Source organism: Cervus canadensis, chromosome X, assembly GCF_019320065.1.
Source record: "Cervus canadensis isolate Bull #8, Minnesota chromosome X, ASM1932006v1, whole genome shotgun sequence".
NCBI classification, from domain to species: domain Eukaryota; kingdom Metazoa; phylum Chordata; class Mammalia; order Artiodactyla; family Cervidae; genus Cervus; species Cervus canadensis.
In genome coordinates, this window is record NC_057419.1 from 26,694,967 (window position 1) to 26,712,460 (window position 17,494).

The 17,494-nt window shown below is 40.9% G+C and overlaps 1 long non-coding RNA gene and 1 other non-coding gene across 4 annotated transcripts in view; one reads left to right on the forward strand and one right to left on the reverse strand.

Moving 5' to 3' along the window:
* Window positions 1-17,287, reverse strand: part of LOC122434521 — a 26,171-nt gene extending 8,884 nt beyond the window's left edge. Inside the window, exons 1-2 of one of the 3 annotated variants that reach the window (XR_006267396.1) lie at window positions 17,067-17,287; window positions 5,638-5,733 (exon numbers count right to left, since the gene is read on the reverse strand). This is a non-coding gene — a long non-coding RNA (uncharacterized LOC122434521). Of the gene's footprint in view, window positions 1-5,625; window positions 5,734-17,066 lie in introns of all 3 variants that reach the window. The other 2 variants (XR_006267394.1, XR_006267395.1) reach the window with 2 other exon arrangements.
* Window positions 956-1,062, forward strand: LOC122436046. Its single transcript, XR_006267819.1, has one exon. It is a non-coding gene; the product is annotated as a U6 spliceosomal RNA (small nuclear RNA).
* Window positions 17,288-17,494: the final 207 nt, after the last annotated feature.

The window sequence follows — 17,494 nt, forward strand, 5'->3', positions numbered from 1 at the left end:
TTTAACTTTAAGGAATCCAATATGTTGCATTTTTCTTCCTTTGTGTGCCATTTCTCAAGGATTCTCTGTTCCTTATCAGTTCCTATTCTGGGAACAAGTATAGCTGCACGCAGATCTCAGGACTGAGGTCATGAGAAACAGTATCTGCTTGGATTACTTTCAGTAACTCCCTTCAGTGACTCTTTTCAGCATCAGCGACCTTGTATGTATTAAACTATCCATATTGTGGCTATTGATAAAATTTCATCCTGTGTAATAGCTGAGTAATCATCTTACTAAAGATATATAAGCCTGCATTTCCACTAATAAAATACCTTTGCTCCATCACAGCTTGGGTCCCCGTGTTTTTCTTTCTTTCTTTCTTCCTTTCTTTCTCTCTCTCTCTCTCCCTCCCTCCGGCTCTCTCTTTCACTTTCTTATCATCGACTCTGGACCACCAGGTTCCGGTCCATTAAAGGACCCCAACAAGTATCCCTTTCATACATATGAATAAGTCTAAACATTAAAATGGGGAAAACATGCACTGCTGGGGTATTAACTGGAGAAAACTCTGTGGCTGTCTCCCACAATGGCTCACAAGAAGGTTGAAATGCCTTCTTGATTTTACCATGGTTTAGGTACTGGCCCTCAGATGTGCAAGTCAGAAACCTGATTTGTCACTTCACTAAAGGTAAATCCATGTCCTTATGTGGACTCATATTAACCAAGAAATAACCATGAAATAACAGTACCAACTTTCTAATTCATAATGAGATGTAAGACTGCCTGGGGCACATGAGAAACCCAGTTATAAACAGAAAATTTACTGATGAGTATGGAATCAGTTGCACTAAGCTAAAATAGTCACTGTAAGCACCATGAAGGCAAACATTTTTGCCTGATCTTTCCAATGCTAAAATTCCAGAGACAATAACAACACCTGATTCAATAAAAAACGGGTTAAATAAATGAATGAGTGCTCACTTCGGCAGCACATATATTAAAATTGGAATGATACAGAGAAGATTAGCATGGTCCCTGCGCAAGGATGACACTCAAATTCGTGAAGTGTTCCATATTTTTTGCAGGAGGTAGCCTACTAGGTGATTCAGTTATATTAAATAATGATTTCATTGTAAATATGATATTTCTCATAATCTATTTTATCACACATATGGCATTCAAACTGACCAATTATACACCAATTTGTAAAGATATTTAAAAACTGGTAAAAAATAAATAAATAAAAAATAAATGAATGAATAAGGAGAAACTTAAGTATCCATCTCCACAATATGCAAAAACCAATCTCAAGATTCAGCTACTGGAGTTCCCACATCAAGGTATTCCTGTTCTAGCACAGAGCAGGAGATTTCAATTCTGGCATCTGAGATTCTTTACCTGTGCTTCTAGGACTGATCCCAGTAGACACCTTTAGTTACCTACACTACAGCCATTTCCTTCTAATTTCTTGCTAGGAACATTCCAATTCTGTTCTCGGCAGCAATGTGCCCAACCTCAAAGAACAGATCACCATTCATCTTGCCCAAACATATCATCTGTTTCCCTTGCCAAATAATCACTGTCCCAGCCTCCCTTGTAGCCATGGTTAGCCATTACTCAGTACTGTTAATAGGGAAATTAAATGGAGGTAGTCTTGTTCAGGCTTCAGAAGCAGGGGAGCCAGCCTCTGACCAACTTCTGACCTTGCATGGACTACATGCCTGCCTGCAAGCACACCAATTGTTACCAGCAAGTTAGATAAGACAGGAGTGGGTCTTGGAATCTTTTAAGCCCCAGAGAGCCTGGCCAGCCCCCCAGGGTCTAATGAAATCCTATAACTCACAAGGTGAAACAAACAACATTGTATACCTTAAAGAAAAACCAGAGCTGCATGTCTGCACACAAACTGATGATGATATCAGTTTGTGGCCTGGGATTATAAGTGAGAGTCTCCGAAACTGCAATTTGAAGTCTCACCCATGGGGTGGATGTACCACCCAGGACTCTTTCCCAAATGGGACTCCAGATTGCTGTTAACAAGGAATTTCTCTGCACTGTTCAAGTTTGGGTATAGGTTGTTGGCCCAATTTCATGATATATATGCTGTTATTTCTCTCCATTGTTTCTTTTCTTTTAATGATTGAATATTGAGATTAAGTCAAATAATCCTCTATAAAAAACTGAAATTTTTCTGTGTAATGAGCGGTTTCTTTTGTTAACAAATTAAAAACTTTTGGCAAAAAAAAAAAAATGGGATGTAAATCCATGGCTGATTCATGTCAATGTATGACAAAAACCACTACAATATTGTAAAGTAATTAGCCTCCAACTAATAAAAATAAATGAAAAAAAATTGGGGCAAAACAACTGTCCAATAAGACATTAAAGGAAGACTTCTGGAGTATTCTAGGAAAGATGCTGCTTTCTAGATAAAACAGAGCCTCAGTTGGAGAAAAATTTTTGCTCCTGACCTATCCTCCCTGCTTAGGATGCTGATGTGAGGACATGATGCTTGGAGCTATTGCAGCCCTTTTATGTTCATGAGATAAATTGAGGATAATTGGCAGACTGGAAGGGTTTTAAAAGCCTAGGTTATCTATAACATGGCTAATTGCTGAACTAGCCCTGGGACTGGCTACCTCCAGTCTTCTGAATTGTTCTTTAAGTTTTTATGACTTCAGTTCAGTCGCTCAGTTGTGTCTGACTCTTTGCAACCCCATGAATTGCAGCACACCAGGTCTCCTTGTCCATCACCAACTCCCAGAGTTAACCCAAACTCATGTCCATCAAGTTGGTGATGCCATCCCCTGTCATCCCCTTCTCCTCCTGCCCCCCATCCCTCCCAGCATCAGGGTCTTTTCCAATGAGTCAACTCTGAGCATGAGGTGGTCAAAGTATTGGAGTTTCAGCTTCAGCATCAGTCCTTCCAATGAACACCCAGGACTGATCTCCTTTAGGATGGACTGGTTGGATCTCCTTGCAGTCCAAGGGTCTCTCAAGAGTCTTCACAAACACCACAGTTCAAAAGCATCAATTCTTCAGCACTCAGCTTTCTTCATAGTCCAACTCTCACATCCATACATGACTACTGGAAAAACCATAGCCTTGACTAGATGAACCTTTGTTGGCAAAGTAATGTCTCTGCTTTTTAATATGCTATCTAGGTTGGTCATCACTTTCCTTCCAAGGAGTAAGTGTCTTTTAATTTCATGGCTGCAGTCACTATCTGCAGTGATTTTGGAGCCCCCAAAAATAAAGTCTGACACTGTTTCCCCATCTATTTGCCATGAAGTGATGGGACCAGATGCCATGATCTTAGTTTTCTGAATGTTGAGCTTTAAGCTAACTTTTTCACTCTCCTCTTTCACTTTGATCAAGAGGCTTTTCATTCCTCTTCACTTTCTGCCATAAGGGTGGGGTCATCTGCATATCTGAGGTTATTGATATTTCTCCCGGCAATCTTGATTCCAGCTTGTGCTTCTTCCAGCCCAGCGTTTCTCATGATGTACTCTGCATATAAGTTAAGTTACTCTAATTAACTGTTGAAAGTGAAGTGAAGTCACTCAGTCATGTCCAACTCTTTGCGACCCCATGGACTGTAGCCTATCAGGCTCCTCCGTCCATGGGTTTTTCCAGGCAAGAATACTGGAGTGGGTTGCCAGTTAGCTGCAGTCAAAAGCATTCCTAACTGATACAGTGATCAAGTTTGTTAAAAGATGCCCTTTTTCACTTTAGGTATGTTAATACATTCAGTCAGTTTATAGTCAAATATTAACTGACCTGGGATACAGTTTGAATCTCTCTGCTTGATTTTTAATTTCACTTTCAGAAGCTATGCTATTTTCACTGATTTTAATACCACTACACAAATCATGCAACCACCAACTGTGACAGCACTAAGCACCTCACGTCTCCTTTCCCACACTCTTCTGCCTGACATGCTCTTTCCTTCAAATCCTTCCAAGTTGTGCCAGGTCACTGGCACTTCTGGACCAAAATAATCTCTTTCATCATGATAAACAGAACTGATTTCAACACTGAATGAATCAGAATGTAGCTGATGTTATCATCAAGAAAAGCTTCTGAATTCCATTTGTGGAAGTCTGGATATGGAGGTAAATAAAAGATGCTTTGGGTATTTGTTTTGTTGATCTGTTACCTGACAGGTATAAGATATCAGAAACAAGAGTCATTCTACACTTCTGTTTGTCCTATCTGTTCTTTATTCCTTTTTGTTCCTCTTTTTCTGTCTTCCCTTGTATTATTTTGTATGAATCTATTTTATCCCCTCTATTGACTTACACCATCTCCAGACTGTTCCAAATTTGTTGGAAACTACAAACAAACATATCCAAGAATTCCAGTGAATACCAAGCAGCATAAACACAAAGAAAACCAAATCATGGCACTACGGAATCAAATTTCTCAAAACTGGTGATACAGAGAAAATCATAACACTAATCTCTGGTTTTTCATCAAAAGCCATGCAAACCAAAAGACAGTGGAACAATCATACTTAAAGCATTGGAAGAAAAATACCATCAACCCAGAATTTTATATCCAGTGTAAATTGTGCTTCATTGTTATAGATTGCTGAAGATAAATGAAGAATACTTAACTACCATTCACAGCTCTTTAACAGCTTTTTGTTTTTAACCATGGATTCACAGACTAGGTACTGAAAAAAACAATGGGACATGTTCTATTTGCTGTCCTGCCCATATTCTTAGCACTATAACTGCATAACTTCCTTCTATTTGGTATAACATTAAAATACCTGTAAAAAGGAGAAGGAAAAAAAGTTGTGTGAATTAACATGTTCTGCATAATGCCTTTTCAACCTTTTCTCCTATTTCCACTAAGTTTGTCTCTTTAAAAAAACCTCTGCATGTGGTTTACAGTTGGACTATTAATTGGGTCAGAGAGAGATCCACTTCTAGAGACAGGATTGTAAATTATTTATCCTGGATGCTGTGTTCTGGATTGGACCTTGTCCACATGATGTCTGGCTAGGCAGATAAAAAAAACTCCAGGCAGAATACAATAGGCATTACAATACTGATTACCCAGCCTCTGTGATGATTCCATTGGAGCAGACCTCACTGGTTGGCAAACATTAACAGAGTCATTGCACATTTATTATGCATGAGGAAGGTGAAGCTTCATGACAAAGGTCAATGAATAAGAGAATAATCTCTGTGTAAGGCAGGACAAAAATTGGCTTGGGACAAATCTTTCTCTCTCCCCATTAGACCATTCACAATCATTCTTCCTCATCCAAAAATTGTTAACAGTCTTTATTTTACCAAATAGACAGAAAGGAATAAACATTTAGAAGTCACTTCTGATCCCTCCCTACCCTACACACACCACACATGCAGCGAAGCTACTCTTCACAGTATTCTAAGTACTTCACAAAGGGCTTTACAGCAGCATTTAATATTCACAACCTTAGGAGGAGGAAACAATTATTATTAACTCCATTTGACATACAAGCACACTGAGATATAAGAATCTTATCCAAAATCACACAGCTGGTAACCAGCAGTGCTGGGATTTGCATCCATGTCTGCTGGGCCTCAAAGATCCCTGCTTTTTCTGCCACACAAGTGCACTCATCTCCACCTTCCAATAAGCACTTACAGAGTCAACTACCTTTTGGCTTCACGCCAACAGGTTGGCGTTCTCAAAGTCACTTGCTTGGATGAGAAAAACCGCTCTTCCTGTCAGGTGATTGAGCATGTATTCTACCTATGAAAGAAGAACATAAATGAAGAGCTGTGGACCATTTTCAAAGTACTGGGTCAGCACTCATCTCAGAAAGAAGAATGCTATTGTGATGCCCCAGATTCAATGACTAGATGTTCACAGAGGAGTCTTCCATGAGAGAAAGTCCTATGGTCTCTGGAATTCTTCTGTGAATGAGCCTGGCTGGAGGCAGCTTTCTACAGGCTCTTAGGATGGCAGGGATCTCCCCAGCAAATTAACTGTTTCTAGTTGTCTCAGTAGGGGCTCCTGATCCATACTGCAGAGTCTTACTTATCAGTCCCATTCTTGGGATGGGGACATGGGTACAAGGCAGAGAAAGGTTTACAAAGAGGAAGACACTGGGGAGAATGGAACTGTCAAGAGTGTGCATTCCTTTTTGTAATTAAAACAAGACATGTGCCATCTGCAGCAACATGGATGGACCTAGACTTTGTCATACTGAGTGAAGTAAGTCAGACAGAGAAGGAGAAATATCATATGACATCACTTATATGTGTAATCTAAAAAGAAATGATACAAATGAACTTACCTACAAAACAGAAAGAGACACAAACTCAGAAAATGAGCTTATGGTTGCCAGGGAGAAGGGATAGTAGGGGAGATTGGGAAGGTCGTATCATATACACACTGCCATATTCAAAATGGATACCCAACACGGACCTATTGTATATGTGCCAGCCTGGATGGGAGGGGAGTTTGGGGGAGAATGGATACATGTATATGTATGGCTGAGTCCCTTCCCTGTTCACCTGAAAATACCACAACATTGCTAATTGGCTACACACCAATACAAAATAAAAAGTTTAAAGTTTGGGAAAAAATAAATAATTAAAATAAGGCATGTGCTAGTAAAACTTAACTTGTAAGAAGTAGACCAAATGTGTTGAATGTTTACAATTTCTCACCTGAGCTCCAGCCTTAAGACAATGTTTGTTTTTAAATTTTCCATTTTTTCCAGAAGATCTATGAGGACTATAATTCCACAGTGGTGTGGTAAAAGATCTCCTGACTAAGGGTTAGGAGACTCCTGTTCTATTTCTGACTTTGCCACTTTTTAGCTGTGTGGAAAGTACCTTGGACAAGCACTTAACCCTCTCTGGACTTCAGTTTCTTAGCTATTAGGTAAGGAATTTGGACTAGAGAATCGCTAACATTCTATGCTTCTATGATAACAGAAATCTCAACAACACAGGTTGGAGGAGGGCTTCAAAGGAAAAAAAAACCTATTCTCCCAGATTATATTCATCCAGGCCAGCTTTATTTAAATTATTTTAGGGACTTCCCTGATAGTCCAATGGTTAAGAGGCTGCCTTCCAATGTATGGGACACAGGTTTGATCCCTGGTCCAGGAAGATCCCACAGGTCTCGGAGCAGCTAAGCCCGTGGGCCACACCTACTGAAGCCCACATGCCCTAGAGCCTGTGCCCTGCAACAAGAGAAGCCACTGCAAGGAGAAGGCCGCACCAGCAACTAAGAGTAGCCCCCACTTATTGCAACTAGACAAAGCCTGCATGCAGCAATAAAGACCCAGCACAGCCAAAAATAAAGAAATTAATTAAATTATTTAAAAAAATTTTTTGGTTTTATTCCCTGTTTTCCCTGAAGCTCTGGAATGGAAATGTATAAATCACCTTTAAAAAAGAGAGCAACAAATATCTTTTTTCCCACCTTTGGAGAAATGTCTATTCAAATCCTTTGCCCATTTTGGGGGGGGGTGGGTTCTGAAATTTTTATTTTAGTATTTTTTTAATTATTTTATTCAAGTACTTTATTTTTTTAAACTCTTTCTTTTGTATTGGGGTATAGCCGGTTAACAATGTTGTGATAGTTTTAGATGAACAGCAAATGGACTCAGCCATACATGTACATTCATTCTCCAAAACTCCCGTCCCATCCAGGTTGCCACATAAAACTGAGCAGAGTTCCATGTGTTGTACAATAGGTCCTGGCACCAAATATCTTCTTAATTCATCAGAATTTAGATGACAAAGTAGAACATATGTAAAAACAGTAATAATACAAGGTAATTAAGACTAAATGAAATCACAAATATAAAATGCCAAACAAGGCATATCACTCACAGTAGGTGCTAGGAAATGCTAATTGCATATCTATCTTGGTTCTTCCTCTCCTATAGTACCCTCTTATAATTCATCTTTTAAGGAGAACTTAAAATGTATCACAGTTTTCCCAATTCTATGGTCTAGGGTCCTCTTTTGATCTTCTTGCACCCTTCTCCTACCTCCATCATCCCCCTAAAAGAAATGACTCATCTCCATATCCTCCACCTCCTCGATGATTCTCAGGTAATAATTTCTGTGGTCTCCAGCAAAATATGCCCAACATCCACTCATAGCAGGGCCAGAACGTGGGTCTGTCCCTTGTTACACAGGACACATGCTGCTTGCCTGGAGTTCACTCCCTTGCATTTCCTTCTTTGAAGTATCCTCTGTTTTCCTGAATTCGCTGTCAACATTTAATTGCCAGTTTATGAATGATACAGAAATTGGTAAACTACATTCTGACCTTTAAAATCTATTGAGTGTACCCAGGGGGCATAGGGAAAAGAGGGGGTGTCTTATACTTTGTGCCCTAACAGGCAATTATTTCCTATGATCTTCTTACTAAGAAACCGCCATGCCCAGATTCAAAGAGCTGAGCTGATACTTTAGGAGGCCTAGGAATGACTAATCACACTTTCAGATTTCCTAGTCATTTATGAAGAGTTAGAGCCTTGATCCCTGAGCTGAATGATGGGCAATAGTCTTCCCTTTGGATTTGACTTCACAAGGGGAGAGAGGCAGGCCTGCCTGGAGGAGGTAGGTCACACAGGTTCTGACTGTTCCTGTTCTTTTTCTCCAGAAGGCGGGATCCCTTCCAACCATAACTAGAACTGTAAGTCCCTGGAGGGCAAGGACCACACCATATTGGTTTCAGCATTTCCCAAGCACAATTTTTGGCAGGAAACAGACCTTAATAAATGCTTGGTAAATGCTGAACAAGAAGCAGGCTATTACTGCCCTTTAAATGCAGACAGACTCCAGGGTGACCCTCAGTAATCTACCTCCTGGTATTTACACCTCTTGTGATCCTCTGCTTGAGTGCATTCAGGATCTGTTACTTGCTTTTAACCAACAGAAAATGGTAAGGGTGATAGGGTGTCACTCCTAGGATTATGCTACATTATGTAAAACTCTCTTGGTCCTTCCCTAGTAGTTCAATGACTAAGACTCCATGCTCCCAATGCAGGGGGCAGAGTTCCATCCCTGCTCAGGGAACTAGATCCCACAGTTCAGTTCAGTTCAGTCGCTCAGTCATGTCCGACTCTTTGTGACCCTATGAACCACAGCACACCAGGCCTCCCTGTCCATCACCAACTCCCGGAGTTCACCCAAACCCATGTCCATCGAGTTGGTGATGCCATCCAACCATCTCACCCTCTGTCATCCCCTTCTCCTCCTGCCCTCAATCTTTCCCAGCATCAGGGTCTTTGCTGCAACTGAAGATCCCACATGCCACAACTAAGACCTGGTGCAGCCAAAACTAAACAAACAATCAGTCAAACAAAAACCTCTCTCTTGCCAGGCAACAAAAGCAAAAAATAACAAATGGGACTATATCAAACTTAAAAATAACAACAAAAATGTTTAAAAACTTCTGCATATCAAACGAAACAACAGAGTAAAAAAAAGCAACCTATTAAAAGGGAGAAAACATTTGTAAACCACGTATCTGTTAAGAGGTTAACACCCAGAATATAGAAAGAATTCCCAGAGCTCAACAATAACAACAAATAACCTGATTTTTAAATAGGCAAAGGACTTGAATAGACATTTTTCCAAAGAAGATATACAAATGGCCAATAAGCATATGAAAAGACACTCAACATAACTAATAATAGGAGAATCGAAAATCAAAATCACATTGAAGTATCACCTCACGCCTGTTAGGATGACCACTATAAATTTAAAAAAAACAGAAAATAACAAATGCTGGTACAGATGTGGAGGAAAGGTAATCCTTGTGCACTGTTGATGGGAATCAAAAAATTAGACACAGAACTACCATACAACCCAGCAATCCTACTTCAGGGCACATATCCAAAATAATTGAAAAGAGTATCTTGAAGAGATATTTGCACACCTGTGTTCATTACACCATTACTCATAATAGCAAAAAGGTGGAAGCAACCTAAATGTCCAGTGATGGATGAATGGATAAAGAAATGTGGTATATACATAAAATGGACTATTGTTCAGTCTTTGAAAAGAAGGACATTTTGTCATAGGCTACAACATGGATAAACCTTGAGGACATTATATTAAATGAGATAAGTCACAAAATGATACGGTATGACTCCACTTATAAGAGGAACCTAGAGTAGTCAAACTCAGAGACAGTAAGTAGAATGGTGGTTACCAGTGGGCTAGAGGAAGGGGGGCTTCCCTGGGGACTCAGTAAAGAATCTACCTACAACGCAGGAGACCTGGGCTGGATAGATCCCCTGGAGGAGGGCATGGCAACCCACTCCAGTATTCTTGCCTGGAGAATCCCTATGGACAGAGGAGCCAGGTGGGCTACAGTCCATGGGGTTGCAAAGAATCGGACACGACTGAGAGACTAAGCACAGCACAAAGCACAGAGGAAGGGGAAAGGGAGTTGTTCAATAGGTACAGAGTTTCAGTTTTGCAAGACAAAAAGGTCCTAGGGATCTATTACACAACACTATGCATCAGTAGTTAACACTACTGCATCATACACGCAAAAATGGCTAAGGCAGTAAATTTCGTTTTGTGGTTTTTTTTCACAATAAAAAAATGACTCTCTTTTGCTAGCAGACTGCTCTAGACACTCTCCAAAAGCTGGCCTGATGAAGTAAATGGCCATATTGGGTAAGCTCTCATTACAAGGAACTGCAGGCAACTTTCAGAAATCATGAGTGGCATCAATTGACAGGCATTAAGAAGCTAAGACCCTCGCTCAAGGAAATGAATGAATTCTGCCAATGCCAATGACTTTGAGCTTGCAAGTGGACTCTTCCTCGGCCAAGCTGCCACATGAAAATACAGTCTGGCTGACACCCTGAGCAAAGGACCCAGCTAAACCATGCCTCAACTTCCAAAAGACAGAAACCGTGATGATAAATGCATGTAGTTTAAGCCACCAAGTTTGCGGTAATGTGTTATGTGGCAATAGCTAACTACCACAAAAGCGATGGTATAACACAACTTGCTTTCAAATAACTACCTTTCTGTTGTGGAACCATGAAACAAAGTGTCCAAGATAGGAAGCAAAGGCCATTGGGACAGCAAGACCAGTCTTAGCTTTGGAATATGTCCACGTCTTTGCCTAAAGGTCACTCAGCCTCTATGCCTGGTTTCCAGAGGGCAATCCCTGTGGATTTACCACAATTGCCAATGTTCCAGCCTCCTGACAAGGAGCACCAGAAAGGAAGAAAGAAGGCATGATCATCTCTCTTGAACTTCCACCAAAGGGTCTCAGTGGTCTCTCTCCAACACAATTTTTTATGATCCTCAGCAAGAGCCCCATGGAGGGCAAGAGTGACAGCCTGGGATGGATTTAGGCTAGGATGGCAAACACATTCCATCTTATAAACAGATAGGGGCAGCTTGGGATGGCTTCTTGCAGCAGGACAATGTCTCTGCTCCAGTCTTCTGATACAGCTTTTCATTCCCAGCCTTGCTACAGATATTCCCTGTGGCGAAGGTCAGAAATGAGCACAGCTGGGCATGTTCCTGGGAATTAAAATATAATCACCCCTATTTCTACATATTTCCAAACAGCATTTACCACCTCCAATCTCTGTCTCTGGCCAAGGAACATCCTAGCCCCACTTCTTTCTATGGTGAAAGCAATGGACACTTTCTGACCATCTGGCTCTCGCTTCCTTCCATGTGTGTGTAGTAGTGGTGGTTTTGAGGAGGGGGGGGGTGACATCATCAGAGGTAGGCAACAGCAGTGATTGAGAGGATATAGGCCATCTGAGCTGTGGCTATGCAGAGCCAGAAACCCTAAGGTGGTCAGTCTTTCCCGCAAGTCAAAGTCATTGTCTCATACCTCCATACCTTCCCAGGTGTGCCAACAGAAAGGAAAGCACTTTCTTGGTGCCAATGAGAAAAGACTCTGATTGGTATGGCTTAGATCACAACATTGACCAAGGGAGTGGCATGTTCTGATTAGCAGCTCCCTGACCAAGAAAAGGGCTTCCCAGGTGACGCTAGTGGTAAAGAATCTGCCTGCAGGAGACAGAAGAGACAGGGTTCAATCCCTGGGTTGGGAAGATCCCCAGGGGAAGGAAATAGCTACCCTACTCCAGTATTCTTGCCTGGAGAATCCCACGGATGGAGGAGCCTGGGGGCTACAGTCCATAGGGTCACAAAGAGTTAGCACACACGCATGACCAAGAAAAAGCATCTAGCTCTGTGTGTGTGTGCACTAAGTCACTTCAGTTGTGACCGACTCTTTGCGACACCATGGACTGTAGCCCACCAGGCTCCTCTGCCCATGGAATTCTCCAGGCAAGAAGACTGGAGAATGGTTGCCATTTCCTTCTCCAGGGGATCTTCTGGACCCAGGGATCGAACCTGTGTCTCTTACGTCTCCTGCACCGGCAGGATGGTTGTTTACCGCTAATGCCACCTGGGAGTAGGGGGAAATAACTTTTCAAAAGCAGGAAATGCTGTTCTGGGAAACAAATATCTGCCCATCACAAGCTGTGATCTTCTCTCTCACTCAGTATACATTTCAGGTGGTACCACAAGGTCCTGGTTCCTGTCATACCTTGGCTTCTTGCAATGAGCAGTGAATTCTCCTTCTGCCTAAGCCAGTTAGAATGAGGTAACTTCACTTGCAAACAAGAGGCCTGGTTAATACCTCGCTTATTACTGACCAGGTTCTTTCAACTGCGGCCTAAAGTCATATAATACTTTACATTTACAAAGAGAAGTCTTACACTTTTCATGGTTTACTCCCAAAGATGGAAGACCTTTCCATGTCCTAAATTGTAATTTCTCAAAATGAAAGAAAGGTAAAGAAAAGAAAGCAAAGTATCTTGGCCAGTAATTCAACTACACATCAATAAAAAAATAAATTTGAAAAAAAAGAAAATTCTGGCCCCAAGCAAGATGCTTTCTTGGAGGTGGTTGTATTTATTCATTCATCATTCTCACAGGTTATCACCCACCTGTGTTACATAGCAAGAAAAACACCCTCTGAGAAAGATCTATTACAACCTGTGGAACACAGACATGTTACCAAAATTTAGATAATTCAAGCTAGAATGAGCACATCTAGAGAGTCATCTCAAATTATACTTTCAGGTACTGAGAACCTGAAGTTTTAGAGTGTTTCTCTGGCTTCAGACCAACAAAATTACATCTCTGCTTACCTAGTAATTTCACTTTTAGGAAACTATATAAGAAAACAATCAGAAAGCTGGGCTAAAACTTGGATTAAAAGATGTTTATCAAAGTATTATTTATCACTGGAAAAACACCTGAGTCTTCAACAACAGAATGGTACAATAAATTGCACACAATGCAACTCTAAGGAGTCATTATATATATTTAATTTAAATACACTCACTGACATGGAAAAATACTCTATACTATTAATAGAAATAATGCTAACAATTATACCAGGTGCAATACTGAGTATTTCTTTTCATTGGGGGGGGGGGGCACACACCACACTATTTGTGGAATCTTAGTCCCCCAACCAAGGACTGAAGGCCAGGCCCTTGGCAGTGAGAGTGCAGAGTCCTAACCACTGGACCGCCAGGGAATTCCCACTGGGTACTTTATATGTATTACTTGCTTAATCCTCACAACAATTACCATATGAAGGATACTATTAATATTTTCTCATTACAGATGAAGAAACAGTGACTTAACAAGGTTGTGTAGTGACGTAATCACACAGTTGGGGAGTGTGTAAGGACAAAGCTGCAGTAGATAAGAAAGTGAAAGTGAAGTCGCTCAGTCGCGTCCAGCTCTTTGTGATCCCATGGACTGTAGCCAACCAGGCTCCTCAGTCCATGGAATTTTCCAGGCAAGAATACTGGAGTAGGTTGCCATTTCCTTCTCCAGGGGATCTTTCTGACCCAGGGATTGAACCCGGGTCTCCAGCATTGCAGGCAGACACTTTTACTGTCTGAGCCACCAGGGAAGCCCAGTAGATAAGAAGCTACTACACTATTCAGCAGGAGAGGCATTATAGATACATGATTCCAACTTTTTATTACATAGGCATAACACACACAGGTTATTTTTAAAATATTTTTAAGTGAATACAAGCAAGCACAGACCAGTCAGAATGGCTGCTGCAACCAATCAGAATGGAAACCAGGAGTAAACAACCCAAATGGCCATCTGAGTTCAGTAAGCCTTTGCTGTGTAACGAAAAATCCTGAAGTGTAGTGGCTTAAAACAAGCATTCTATTGACTGATGATTTTGTGAGTTGATAACATGGGCTGGGAACAGTGAGGAGGTTTTTCTACTGGTCTTACCTAGGATCACTTGTGTAGTACAATCATTTGACAGCTCGACTGGGACTAAATGGTCCAAGATGGTGTCACTTATGCATCTGGCCTCACATATGCGTGAGATCTTTCATCCTCAAGGAGGCTAGCTCAAGTTTCCTCATACGGCAGCAGCAGCAATCCAAGACAGCATGAGCAGAAGCTTTATGATCTCTTGAGGTCTTGCTTAGAAGTTGTACACCACCACTTTTACTGTATTTTATTGGTCAAGGCAAGTCACAAAGCCAGTCCAAATTCAAGGAGTGGGGAAACAGACTCCACCTCTTGATGGGAGGAGCTTCAATGAATTTGTGGCCATTTTAATTCACTATACTGTACATACCAACTTAATATCAGCCCTACCCGTGTATGTACATAGAAAAGACTAGAAAGAAATCAGCCTACTAATTGGAATTATTATTAACTTTTTCTGTTTCTGCACTTATCCAATTTTCCTAATCAATATGCATTATTTTTATAAACAGAAAAAAAAACTATGACACCTTCCATAATAGTTTAATAGAGCAAATTGGACAGCTTCACTTTGGCATGGAAATCAACAGTATTCCTTCTTTCCTAGTTCTACCATTTCCTAGCTGTGGCAGTTTTGTAGCCCTCTGAGCCTCTGGTTTCCTCTGTTGCAAAGATGGAGCTAACATTAGCTATTTCACAAGACAGCTGATATCAAATGAGACAATGACTGTAAAACATCCATGATGTCCCTGGCCATTTCCTTTCCTGCTACTCTTCTCCTACTCAGACCTCTTCAGTTATAGGAATTATCTTTCTGATAAAGATTAAATCTGGTTATAGTAAACTACAAATATATCTCTAAAGTAAACTGCATGCCCTGAGGGCTTCTTTCAAAACTTAGACCTACTTTATTATAAACCCCCAAGTACCTAGCATAAGAATCAATAAATTGTTGATTTGTTGACTCATTAACCAAACAAAAGTTTTCCAAACGCTAGGCAGTTAACCTCTTTCTATGCAGATTTAAATTTAAATTCCACTATCAGGAGCAGGTAATGTTGGTCACTCATGGCATCTACCTATTCCTGACAATGAAGAAACTAACTTGATTCATAAAGAAAATTCACATTTCTTAGGGTTCTAAGCTTGTGCAAAAAACACAGTCAATGAGCTTTTTCTAGCCACCTGTTTTTCTAAAGGAGCTCTTCTTGTCATAATGGCAAAGTGAAGCATAAGAACATGAAACTGAAACCAGAAAAGCAGAATAAATAGAAAAACATATATTATGTGTTTTAATGAAAACCATTATTCTAAAAGACTAAGCAGACCACATTGAAAACGGCCTTGTTTTTGCTTCAAGGAGGCAGTTATTATTAATGCTTAGTCACAGAGTTCTAACTTATTGTTAGTACTGATTCTGTAACAAGCTCTCCTGGGTCTTCCCACAACACAAAACAAAGCAGAGGAAGGAAGGGCCTATGTATGGTCATCCCAAGTGCAATGGTGTCAGGAAACACTACCTAAAGTGGCTTAGGCAGATGAGAATCAATGCTATTTTTAAATATGTTTGAGAAACACATTTTATAAACTCTCACAATGACTCACTAGGCATAATATCCCCAGAGGGTGGGAAGGGGAGCTACTTTTGCTTTCTTTTCTACCGACAGGATATTGCGAGCAGAGGCAGTTATGTTGAATGTTGGGGGAGGGGTCACTTGGTGACAATCCAACCTACAGACTGAAAACATTGCAGGCCCCCTTTATACTTTCATTCTGACTCAGTCAGGAACCCAGGCTGGGCAGTCAAAGCAGGGCCCTCAGAAGGCCTGTCTGGGAAGGTGGTTTGTAAATAAAAACCTATATCTGCAAAAGGATGGAGTACTTGCTCCAGTGGGTATAATTCAGGAAGAGCTATAATCTAATCCAACAGTTCTCAAACATTTCCTCTCAGTACATTTAAAAATTATTGAAAAACTCTAAAAGCTAACCTTTGAAAATTCTAGAAAACATGAGAATACACAAACACACCTTCCTTTAGTCACCAAAGCAAGGATGTCATCACACATCCTGTAAATTTGTAATTATAGAACAGACTTTTGGACTCTGTGGGAGAAGGCGAGGGTTGTTTTGAGAGAACAGCATCGAAACATGTATATTATCTATGGTGAAACAGATCAGCAGCCCAGGTTGGATGCATGAGACAAGTGCTCGGGCCTGGTGCACTGGGAAGACCCAGAGGGATCGGATAGAGAGGGAGGTGGGAGGGGGGATCAGGATGGGGAATACATGTAACTCCATGGCTGATTCATGTCAATGTATGACAAAACCCACTACAATACTGTAAAGTAATTAGCCTCCAACTAATAAAAATAAATGAAAAAAAATTTGTAATTACTTCAAAATAAAAAGTTTTAAAGGAGGGGAGAAGAAGCGCAGGGAATGAGCAAGGAGGGAATATAACAACTTTAAACAGCAATGGAAGCCAGAAGATAGATGTCATCAATATGCTAAGAGAAAAGAACTTCCAACCTCAAATTCATTCAAAGTGAAATAAATCCTCCAAGAACTTTAGGATAACTGAAAGACATATTTAGACAAGCAAAACAGAAAATGTTATAAGAGCGGACCCTCACTAAATACAAGTCAGAAGGAGTGTACCTCAGGCAGAAGGAAAGTGTTTCCAAAGGAAAGCCAGAGATTTTAAGAAAAAAATAAAAACGAAAAAAGAAAGAAAATATTCTGTTAACTCTAAAAATTACCAGCAGAGGGGGAAAGAATTATTGAGGAAACCAAACAGCTTACCTTGGGAAATTTTAGAAAACACAAGAACATGCAAGTACACATTCCTTTAGTCATGAGAGCAATGACGTCATCATACATCAGTAATCTGGAAAATTCCAGCGAAACTAAGAAAGGCAAATGAAACCCTATTATTACTATGAAGCTAGCTAGTTCCGAAATGATCTTGGGACCCACAGGGCCCTCCAGACCACCCCGTGCGAGCCGCTGCTCTAAACCTCTCATCCCCTCACCGCTCAAAGCCAGGTGTCTCCAAAGAAGAAACTGTCAAGCCGTTGGTCCAGGGCCCAAAGGGGAAGCTCTCTCCCTTTTGCAAAGGTCACTTAGGGGACGCCTAGGCTGGGAGGTCGGACTTTCGGGAAGCCTCCACCATGTGCCACGAGAGGGCGCCGCTAGAGAGCTCAGCCTAGCGCCTCGCCGCCCGCACCCCG